Source organism: Cuculus canorus, chromosome 20 (genome assembly GCF_017976375.1).
Source record: "Cuculus canorus isolate bCucCan1 chromosome 20, bCucCan1.pri, whole genome shotgun sequence".
Lineage (NCBI taxonomy): Eukaryota > Metazoa > Chordata > Aves > Cuculiformes > Cuculidae > Cuculus > Cuculus canorus.
The window spans coordinates 9,677,025-9,689,269 of NC_071420.1; the positions used below are offsets into that span (position 1 = coordinate 9,677,025).

Consider the following 12,245-nt stretch of genomic DNA (forward strand, 5'->3'; position numbering starts at 1 on the left):
TCCAGTCACTCCAATGCACTCTTTATTTTCCTCCAAGATTTGTATTTAAATTGCTTATACTCTCTTGAACTTGTAACGTATGCTTTATTCTCCGAGCATGTCTTTTCTGCCTTTATAATATCTGTAGGAGAAATAGAACATTATGAATGTCCAAAACAGGTGGGTAAAATGCAGTGAGACTTCTATAGCATCACTCTGCATCATTGGTAGTGTAATCAAAGCCTGCTTCTATCTTCTCATCAAACTCTGGGAGAAAGAAAACTATACAGTGTTTGATTATGTGATTGAAAAAAACCTTTTTGCTTTCTTGTCAGATTCCCAGTAAGTAATTTTCTTCCATTGGTACATGGTGAAATTTAGTCTTTTTTTCATAGAGGTCTGTGATCCTGTAAGAAAGTTATGGGATTAAACTGTATGTGTGTGACCTCCTATGTAAAGTGTAAAATGCAAGCACAAAAATTGCTTAATACCTGGAGAAATGCCACGTCCTGCTGGATTTACATTGCCCAAACTGAATGTTCTTACTCCTGCCCGTGGTAAGGTCTGAAAAGAGCATTGTCACCTGAAAAAAGTTTTGTGGTAGTTTTTCTATTTATACTAAAGCCCAAATTGGTGTAAGGTAAGTTGTGAAAGGAAAAAAAACAAAACAATATTTCTTTTTTTTTTTTACAGCATTTCCCCTGGTTTTTGTCCTAGGTGCTTTTAAGAGGGAGGGAATGAAGGGAAAAATAATACCAAATGGCTCGATGCTTATTTTGCATTGAGAATAAATGTCTTTCCATAGTTCAGAGCAAATTGCTTTCCTCTGTTGGCACTTAAAATTCAAATTATATGAACACAGGCATGCTTTGGAATGGGACAAATATAATATGGAATAGAAGGCTTGAGCATATATAAATACGCCTTGTTCTCCTTATAGCGGAGCTGAATATGCATGGTTTAAGAACAATGTTCAGCTTCATCTTTAGGAAGCAGAGGTAACAGAAGAAAAGCCATCTGCTGTTCCCTTGCACCATACTGTCTGTGGGTTGGTCCAGTGAAGTGAAAATCTGGAAGGTGTCAACATCCCCTATGCTCCAGCAAAAAGCTTGAAAGTTTCCAGTTCCCCCGAGTTGGGGATTTAGTAACAAGAAGAAGCCTGACATCTTCTAGTGCCAATGTACTGGCGCTTTAAATCATCCTGATTTGGATCTGTGTAGGTGGGGGACACAGCCCTCGTTAGGTTCCATTAATATGATATATTTAACTGCACTGTTTCTTACAAATAGTCGGAGTAAGATTCCTTTAACTTTCTTTTTCTTTCTTCACTAATAGCGGAGTAGATAGAAAAAGTCTTTCAGTTTCTATCTCAAAGTCATTTTTACGCTTACGCAGACTTGGAAGAAAGTGATGGTTGTTTTTTTGTCTCTTCACATTGGAAAATTGTTTTTAAGTATTATCTTGCTTATTGTTTTAAAAAAGTCCGTACCCCTTATTAACTTACATGGAGCAAATAAAACCCAGATGTGTTTTGTGGTACCAGACAATGGGAAAAATGCTCCGGCATGATCCAATTAGCATGTGTTTCTGATAAATGTAATTATTATATTATCAAAGTTAAAAAGAATATGCACTTGAATTGACTTCTTTTTTCCAGAGCTTTTAACTGGAAAAGACTGTGGGTTTTTTGTGTTTAGTGTTAATGCAGAACATCAAAACAAGGGTCATTGGTCTCAAATCAAACAACAATAGTTTTTAGCTTAGTAGATAATAGGAAGGCGTTTCCCTATGGAAATTATGATCAATCTCTGTTGTACTTTGGACCACAATATCTCACATGTTGGAGCGCACTGAAGCAAACTGAGGCAAACAGGTAAGTTAAAGTGACTTAACGGTAGATTTGCTATCCATGCATTTCTACTCCAGAAAGCGGAAGCAGAGATGGAAGCAGATTTTATTCAGTAATAAATGGATACTGAGGTATGGATTAAGTAGTTTATATTTGCTGCTTAAACTAATGGAATCTTTGTGTGTTAAGGCCTAGCGTAAGCATTTATGCAATGGAAATAACCTTTGTTGGGCTTGGAATCTCCTTTAAGAACCACGATTAAGGCAGATGCTCGGCTTGATGGCAAGAGGTTCGTGTGTCTGCGATGTGTCTGAATGCTGTGCATGTTGTGGCACAGCAAAAAACTGCTGTGGCATTCTTTAATCTCTAGAGAACCTCCTAAGGTCACTCTGTTTATCCTAGTAGTTCATTCTACATTTCCAGCAGTGGTGGAGGCTGAAGTCAGACCCAGGTTTGTGCTATAAATTTATGAATGGCAAAGGTGGTGACTGGATTCGTACGTTTTTGTTGTCTTTATGTTAGCATTTCTTGACAAGGAGTAGGTAAAGGTAAAACCCACATGACCTGGGAAGGGCGTCCACTCTGCCTGCTTCGCCGTCCCACCGTTGCTGTGAGTCAGCGGACAGGGTTGGCAACCTCCATCAAGTTGTTCATGCAACTTGTTTCTATTTCTTGCATTGGTTTACTCCTCAAGTCTTTGTGGCAACTTCTGAAGGGTTTCTGTTCCCTTTTATTCTTTATTTTTTATTTTTGCTTAGCAGGTTTTTTTCCCCAAAAACCATAGTTTGTTGGTTTTAAAGAGCTGGATAGAATTTGGTAATAAGCTGGTGATGGGAACAGCGTTTGGGGATTTGGAAGGGAGAAGGAAACTCTGGCGACACTTCTTTTCCAAACAATGCTCTTGCTCCACCTTCAAAAAAAAAGGAAAAAAAAAAAATGGAAAATGCAATTTGCACGTGGGCTGGTGACTCAGACAAACATAAATTGTGAGCATATTCCCGAAGGCTCTAGCTAATCGGTTGTGCTATCCAGTTTGGCCCTGAGTGGGTTCAGTTCAGCAGATGTTTGCGCAGTTGCAGCATGCCGCTGGGACACTGCATTGTGCAATGTTGTGTTACATTACTCAGAGCTCTAAAAACTCATCCCAGGGAGAGTAAGTGGAGCACCAGTGGTATTCCTATAGAGATGATAGAAAACCAGTATTTGGCCTAGATAGTGCCAGCTATTTCGCTGTGCTATAGGACTGATTTCCACCCCAAACGTTACCTTACGGAGCTGTGGAATTATAGCACGTTCTCTGGGCTCGTATTCTCAGGTAGCGCCTGTAAACCTAGTAGATTTTCCTTCATTGTCTGGTCTCTATGCAATAGCAGTGACACCAAGTAGCCTTTGAGGCGGTCACGTTTGTAATGTTGTTGGCTTCCTTCTGGTGGGACTGTGTTAAGAAGCTCCGCTCTAGGAGAGTACAGCAAGACCACTTAGTTTGCACAGGAGAGAAACAAACAGATTAGATAAACTTATTTCTTCATGATGTGAGTGGTGAGGCATTGACACAGGTTGCCCAGGGAAGCAGTGGCTGCCCCATCCCTGGAGGTGTTCCAGGCCAGGTTGAATGGGTCTTGGGCAGCCTGATCCGGTGGAAGGTGTCCCTGCCCATGGCAGGGAGGTTGAAACTGGGTGATCTTTAAGGTCCCTTCCCACCTAAACTATTCTCTGTTTCTATTTCAAATGATGCTCTTGAAGAAATCCGACCATCTCATGGTACAGAGCTGGTTCTGCTTTACTGCACGTCATATTCACAGCGATGTTGGTAAATTAAGAGTTGTTGTTCTTTCAAGTAGATTAAGTTGCTCAGTTATTTTTAATGCTTGACTTTAGAAGCCAAACAGTTAAATGTATTTTGCTTATGTGTAAGTGTATATCCATCTGAAATATTGTGAATCTACAAAAGCACTACAGCAGTGGCTGTTGGGATGGCACCACACTTAATAAACTGTCATGTCCCCTGTGAATGCAGTAGAAAAGACAATGCTTGTTATCCTGTGTTTGGCACTATAAATCATGGTTAACAAATCCTAATTTGCTTAGGAGGGTAATGAATGATCTCCAATTTTCCCAATGTAATTAGTTTACCGAGTATTATTGCGAAGGGTATACTGAAATCCATTTTAGCTCCACTTTAAAATCTCCGTGTGCCCATTCTTTGCAGAAGCAAAGCTGACAACAGAGGTTATGAATCTTCTGATAGTAAATTCAGAGTCAAGAATCAAGAACAGTGGGTGAGATCCCCAGTAGACGAGATCCCCAGTAGAAATCTCACTATAAGTGATCATTACGTGTTAGTGTTTGCAGACCTCAGTGGAGCAGATTTGGTCTGGAGAAATGACACCTGGAACCCCTGTCATTTCTTTATCTGAAATCTTATAGGTGTTGTCTTTTGTCTTCCAGCAGCCATTGAAAATCCAATGCATTGTAACAGCTGCTGTAAAGGAGGCATCGTTGCCGAGTAAATACATTATGTGTAATAACATCTACCCCAGGTCTATTAATTCTAGCATATATAAACGGTAGTGCTGTTCCTAGGGACAACGGAGACTCATTAAAGAGTTTGCTGACGATATGACCATCAAAGCAGGAACAGCAAAAGCAGGTGGATGTGTATTTGCAGCATCCTGCTAATCACGACGAGAATAGCTGGAGCAAATCAACTGGTTTTGGAGAACAAAAATCTGTATTTTTCTGGAGCTTAAGGAAAACATATTATGAACTCAATATTTGAGGAACACTTAGGCAAGCAGAATAAGTTACCTGGGCTGGAATTTGGTCAAGACAAATCTCTACTCAGATCATTTTGAATGGAAATGATGATGGTCTGAGCTCTTTTTGCAGCCCTTCTGAATGATATTTGCTCATAGGTTGTAGAACCCCGCCCTAAGGCATGCTCATGCTTTTTGAATAAAAGGCATTGAGTTTAAAATATTAATCCTTACCGTTCTTCTTTGAACTGGGTGAAACTATATTGTCCAAATCTTAACCAAAAAGCGAGGCACAGCAGCAGTTTCTTATCCAACTAAACAGAAATGAAGTCAGATTTCAGAATTCCAAGTCTTTCAGGTGTGCCTCCTCATTGCTGAAACACAGATTTTCATCCTCTCTCTTTGAGCACTGCAATGATGAATTTCTTTAGGACAGACCCTGGAGACATTTGGTCATTCAGGTGATGTTGTCCCCAGGGAGTTATCACTTATGATTAAGCAGCGCTGGGTTACTGTGCTAGAATGATCTCTGACTTTTGTCACTGGCAGAACGGAGTGTTATGAGTGATTAGAAGATAGCTTCATTTACAGTTTAAAAAACCTTGAGGCATTCTCAGTACATTTCATTGGTGTTATTTCAGGTGAACTTAATTATTTTTTTTAACAAAAATCAATTTACAAAATCAAGACATAATCATTTATAAGCAAATTTTTAATTTTATGATTTCCTCTCCTGGAGATTGTGAGATCTATATAAGTAGCAGAAAGGCTTAAGATTGGCTGTCGGTCTAAATTTGGTCTCTAATGCCCCATGTTAAATGTAGCTCATGTTTTGCTCATCAGCTCTTGCAAAGCAGAAGAATTTTTTTTTTGTATGTTCCCCTTCTCTTTCTCTTTCCCATAATGTGACACAAATTGCAAATGTGAACCTGAATAATAAAGAATTGCTTCACTGATTGCTAAACACACATTATGGTGCTTTTAAACTCATTTCAGGTCATCGTACTGCCAATTAGTTTGATTGCAAGCAGTTAAGCTGTCATATACAAAGCCTTCATCTTCCAAGGGTCTCAGTTTTGTATCATTAAAAGATAATGCTCAATAGTATTGAATGTGTTTATTGTATGTTTAATATTTTGCAGGAAAGATAGTATTGGGTGCTTAGAGGAGATTTCCGTATCATGGAAAGAAAAGGGATGTGCAGTCCCTGGACAGAGTGCTTCATTGATAGTCCTGGGTTTGTATCATGTTTAAGCGTGTTTGACCACGTTCTGCACTAAACAAGAACCAGTTTGCCCTTGTTGCTGAAGTTTTGAACTTGGGATATTTTTGTAACCCAAGTGGAAGGAGCAATGCTGGACTGTTTCTGATGCAAATTATCTACTGGTATTATTGGTTGTGGTGACGTTTTACTCAGAAAAATATAAAATGAACATTTTCTCTGAAGTGCATTTAAAATAAATGGAAAAACTTGCAAGATTTCTGTATTATGGAACTGGAGAATTTATAGAATAGCACATTCTTGTGCAAAAAGAAGGGATTATGGCAAAAGGCAGTATGGTAGAGAAGACTTAAAAGTGTAAAACCTGGTGAGTTCCCTCAAAAGAAGAGTTTGTGGTGGTGATTGTTTGGGTTGGCGCTCTGCTGGACACACCAAAACGTTGAGTGCTGTGTTGAAAGTCATCCTGCTGTGCGGCCCGGGTCTGCCTTGCAGGGATGAAACCAGAGCTGCCGCGCAAACCTAGGGACCTTGGAAATGACCAGTATTGTCCTTTGACTAACCGATAGGGTCACTCTGGAGAAGGGTAGTACAAAAGCCTCTAAGGAAATAGAACTGTGCCATATGGATGGATTAATGATGGTATTATTTTGATGCGAGCTTTTATAGACTTTTCATTTTGCCATTTTCTGACGAAATACTGTTTCTCCCTCACTTTCTTATAATTTGGAAGTATACATTTACTAATTTAGGCTACAGCATATTATTTATTCTTCTAAACAATAGATCTTTTTTCTTCTTGTGAATCCCAAGAAAGGAAAAAACTGATGTAGTTAAGCAGGTCCCGTGTTCCCTTAATACTGCAGGCACTGGGTTCCAAATCTTGCTGGAAGTATGGCTTGTCGTACGTGAATGATTACTGTTAGGATGAATATTAGTATATTCTTCTTTTGACTCACTTGGAAGGGTGGTAAGGTTGTACCTGAAGCAGAGAACACATCTCCTGATTGCAAGAATTAAGGCTGAATTTCACAGAAAAGAGTCCAATCCTCTTTCTCAGCCTTTTATGTCAGAACTCAAAATTGCTGTCTGATAAAATGTAGGACACCAGATTGAATTACTTCATTGAACCACTGCTGTCCCCTGTTAATGGTAATTGCACGGATATAGCGGTCTTTCTTGGCAACATCTCAGATATTTACCTCCCACTGTTTTTCAATTCAAACCTTTGATGAAAATATTCCCAGTACTTCTTTAAAGCAGACACCCAACTGTCTTTCTTGACAAAGGCAAGGTCTTTAAATCAGATCCTGACAATTTGTGACACAGCAGTCTATCTAAATCACCTTTTACCTATGTCACTGTGTCATTTCCTGAAGAAAAACGTGTCCATCAGGGGAAGGTTGCTGAAGGCTTGGTGCTCGGCGAGCCTGTGTGCGTGTCAGCATGGCGCTGGAAGATTTGTGTGTTTGTTTCAGTGGAAGTAATTAGATGAAGGCTTGTAAAGTTGCAATGCATGCCGTAATGGTTCGTTATAAATATTTGAGGGTACTTGGTCAATAAGAAAAACATTATTAGGTTATTGCTGTTCTCAGACCATTAGGAAGTGAAGGTTTTTTGACGGTTTTTCCTTTAGCGATGGGAAAAAAAAAAAAAAGAAGAAACAACAGGGCAAATGTTTTCTTCTTTGCTACACCTGAGGGTTAATGTGCATTCAGCTGGAGTAGCTTATTCACCTCCTGAAACCTCATCTCACTTGATTTTCTGAACTCTCCCTCCCACAGAGCAATGTGGATGCCACATCCACCATTTCGTTAGCAAACTCTATTGTTTCAAACCATCTTGCATCACGATGCGTGGTTCTTTGACTTAGGCGGTCAGATCAGGGTGGCTTTCGCCACTGAGGAGCTCGCTGTCTGGCTTTGCTGCAAGATGCCGATGGTTCACCCCTGCTAGAGGGTTTTCCAACTAATCTCTTTGCATTACCGACTATGCTTTTGCTGCAAACGCAAGGTTGGCATTAAATGGCACTGCAGTTGGCCATATTCTGTGGCTTCACAGTGAAAGAATTTCTAGGAGAAATCTATAAAAATCGCTTGTGAATGAAGAGAGAGTAATTTATAGGAGTGTTTATTATGAATGTTTTAGCTGTTTATTTTATTCAGTGACCTGTGTAATGGTGCTCTTCAGTGCAGAGACGGTACCTGCCTGTGCATTTGTGAGTAGATGGATTTCTAGCTATTACTTTAACAGAACATCTTAATATAATCATAGAATAGTTTGGATTGGAAGGGACCTTAAAGATCATCCAGTTCCACCCCCTCTGCCATGGGCAGGGACATCCCACTGGCTCAGGCTGCCCAAGGCCCATCCAACCTGGCCTTGAACACCTCCAGGGATGGCACAGCCACAACTTCTTGGGGCAACCTGGGCCAGGGCCTCACCACTCTCATGGTGAAGAAATTCTTCCTAATGTCCAGTCTGAATCTGCCCCTCTCCAGTTTATACCCATTCCCCCTCGTCCTGTCACTCTAAGCCTTTATGGACAGCCCCTCTCCAGCTTTCCTGTAGCCCCTTTCAGGTACTGGAAGATCTCTATAAGATCTCCTTGGAACTTTCTCTTCTCCAGGCTGAACAACCCCAACTCTCTCAGCCTGTCCTTGTATGGAAGGTGCTGCAGCCCTCCGATCATTTTTAATAGCATTGACTTATTGCTGTACCGTAGCAGATGAAAAGAGATTGTTATTACATGGCAGAATAGACACCAACTTTAATAGAAGATCATGGGATAACATTGTTAGCGAAGTGTTAATCTTTGCCATGGAGGATGTGTCTGTCAGGGGTGGTGGTGAAAAATGAGCTTGGAGGGGAAAAAAAAAAAGGACTGTTCTACCCTGCGGAGGTTCAGAGAGTGGAGTTCATGTTTGGAATGGTGTCACCGCATCACATGGTAAGACTTGTGCCATTTGAGAAGGAAAGAAACCTTTCAAAGGAAGGATCAGTCTGTTGGGTAGAACAGTGAGTGCAAGAGGAATAGGTTGCAGTTTCAGGGAATCGTTTCTGATACCAGGTGGAAGGGTTTATCTGGTGCACAGTTCAGAGAAAAGACAGAACAATAGATTTAAAGTTCTTAAAACACTAAAAAATTCTCCTAGAAGAGATGCTCTTGTGATTTCAAGTTCCCTCTGCTGTGATGAGAAATGGAGAAGGGAAGAGAACTGCTGCCTCTTCTCCTGCTCCCATGCTTACATTTTGATTTCTCAGATGGCTTCTGAAGATGGAAAAAGCTTTAAGTTCAGATCGACAGCTTAGTGGTCTTGCCAGACTTACAATGTCCAGATTCTGCTTTCTTTCTTTGATGAAATATGATCTAAAATGTAATATTTGAAGTATTTGTACTACTGTGCTTTTGCTTTTGCACGGTAGTAGGCATAGGTCCCAGAAATTTTCCAACTGCAGCCCCCGTTTCTGTACACAGCCAGAGACTGGAGAACTGACTGCACAGATGCTGGGAGAGGGAATGTCCTTTGGGGTGCTCTGATTCTAGCTAGTCCACGTGCAGAGACCTCCCTTACACCTGGTGATGAGCCCTGCTCCTCTTCTCCCTTCCTGCCTCCCCCACGCTATTAACATCTGGCTTGCAGAATTGTTTCCACCTTGAAGTGGCAGCTGTCAGAGGCGATGTGCTTTCACAGCAGAGAACGGAAGCACAAGCAAACCTGAACCCCATGCTGGCAAATCCATGCAGGCACCTTCTGAAAGCACTATGTCTTCTGCTGTGTGCTTAGAGTTGCCAGCTTGGAAAAGGCAGCCGTGAAGCCCGAGATGCTGTTAAACACCACTGAGGACTTGTTTGCTCCCTCCCCACTCCCCCTTCCCCACTGAACGCAAACTGTGAGAAGTCCAAGAACCGCTGTGGTGCCAACAAGAGCAAAATTACTTGCAGCTGGTGAATGCCACCTGCTCCTGCCGAACTTCAGCCAAAACAGTTTCCTCCCCGGAGTGCCCTGGAGTGGGGAATCCAAAAGCTGTTTAGCACAGGGTGATATTTAGTGTGGATGGGAAAGAGACGTTGCAGTTCTTGCTTGAGAGCAGAGTGTTTTACGCAGGAGGTCTCTAGTACTATTGGCTGTCTCTCCCTTTCTGAGCTCCCTCAAATCACCCCTTCAGCATTCTTCCAGTATGTTGCTTATGAATATTAATTCAGCCCTCTCTCCCTTTATATGCCATCCTTTTTCCTCCATCGAAGCTAATGCAAATTTAATGTTGTTTAAACAAAAAGTCCTGCAAATGATGGTAAGAGCAGAGTGTCTTCCTTGAAGGCTCTCAGTGCAACACCACCTAATGACACTGTATTTTCTTCTGTGGTAGAAGCACTCCTTGACCCCGAGGAAGAAAAAGAAACGCCCTTCCTTGTGATTCCCACTCTGTTTCTTAACAGCCTTCCTCTTTCATCGCCAGCCTCATTTGTTTGCCCGCTGTTTCCCAGTAGTTTGAAGATCCTTTTATGAGTTTGGTTTACATATTGCTTACTCGAGTTACCCGTGGTATAGAAACAGTAAATAAAAGGACATCATCATTAGGACTTTGTATCAAGAGGCCACTTAGCAGCCCTCTGATGGCCATATTCTTCCTTATTGAGTACTTCATTGGTTCAGAGGACTTTGTTCTGATTCAATCAGTAGAAGTTTTGTAGCATTTGACAAGGAAACCTTCCACTTGTCTACATTCATTCATTGTAAGGAATACTGAGGAATACTGGTGTTGAGTCAACCTGGTCACAGCTTTATCGAGTTTGTGACGGACTTCGGGCACAGGGAGCTCAGTGAGATGTCTTCTACAACAGATACTTGCCTAGTTACCTTTGCAAATTATTAGTTTGGTTGGTTGTATCATCGTTCTACATTGCTTCTTGTTTTCATTTTCACAGTTCAGTTCCCAGCATTTCTTCTTTCCTCTGTTTTGCTATCATTTTCTGATTTTCTTAAACTTGCTATGAATTTGCTCTTCGTTCATTTCTCAGTCATAAAGTCCTTTTTCTTGCTTATTTACAGTACAAATCCCTGGAGTGATAAGAAATAAGTCCTCATTATTATTTCTTGAAAATATCATCTAGGATATTTAACTGAAGTAAGTTTGCAACAACTTGTTTAACAAGATAAAGCTTCAGAAAGTGTATGAGGTAGCTATGATACTCATGCTGCCATGTCCTCGCTTGCATATATAACTTCAGATCTGAAATTAATCACATTATTTGTTTGCTATCAGTGCCCTTGTTTGCTTAAACTTCTCCATGTCCTCTCTAGGGACCTTCATGAATGGAGTTGTCCACCCAATAGTGATGATGAATATGTATGTGAATAATTGAAACCCAGGGGGGTTTTAGAAGCAATGATCCACTGACCCCCTTTTCTGTTTCTTCCATCTTTCTCTTCCTCATTCCACATTGCTAGGAAATACGTTGCTTCCGATGCAGGATACCTCTTTGGAGGAACTAATCATTTCCTTTCACTGCATACCTCAGAGGAATGTGAAATGCTTGTTCCCACTAAGAGGATGATTGTGCTGCCTAAAAAGTGCATAGAAAAGCAGCATGGTGAAAATAGGTCGCAACCATTATCTGAAGGTCGTTGCATCAGAAGGTCCTTTTGCACTTTTCCCGTGGAAAACACTTTCCCTGACCCAGGAGGTCTGATTCTCTCCATGTTTCCATGCTCATGCTTTCCACAATGCTTATGGTCTGAATAGGGATATGTTCTTCCCTATATTCTTTTTTTCAATTTTTATGCCAGATGACTCTATTCATATAGCTAGAGAGCAGTAAAGTATTTAATCTATTGACTGCTGCATCTAAAATAGATTAAATTAGTGTTTATTTAACTTTTTACTGCTGACTTACAAAATTACTTTTAGTCTGGTTTGGGTATATAACTTTCTATATTAATTTATTGCCACGCTCCCCTTTGATTGCTTTTTTGCGGTGGTATCAAATTGTGTGCTACTTTAATATTTTCTCCAAGATGCTCGCTTGATTAATTCTATGTCAGATATTTATACCACCAAGAGAGATACTACTTAGGAATTCAGTTTCTTAATAAATACCTATTTTTAAAGCTCATACTTCTCCAAATTAAGGTGACTCAATTTAACTTTAGTTAATCACACTTTGTTTCATGAAGCTTTTGCATATATATTGGAAGAAAATATTTTCCTCTATCATGAATCATACATATGGCATAGTCGATAGAGGGTCAAAGGGGAGGTGATTTTAGGATGATGTGCAAAGCGTAGTGGTTTAAATGTCTGTGGACATCGGAATGATTTCTACATTAGGAACTCAGTAATAGGCTGAGAGTTCCTTTCATTAGGTTCTATATACGTGTCTATGTACATTAACAGAAGTTAAGCTCAGAAAGCTCACAACTGAAGTCACATTCAAAGT

At 40.5% G+C, this 12,245-nt stretch overlaps 1 protein-coding gene across 7 annotated transcripts in view; it reads left to right on the forward strand.

The window, feature by feature from the left end:
* The window catches only part of AUTS2 (activator of transcription and developmental regulator AUTS2), a 780,406-nt gene that overhangs the window by 367,087 nt on the left and 401,074 nt on the right, over positions 1 to 12,245 (forward strand). The gene's annotated exons all lie outside the window — the stretch shown is intronic.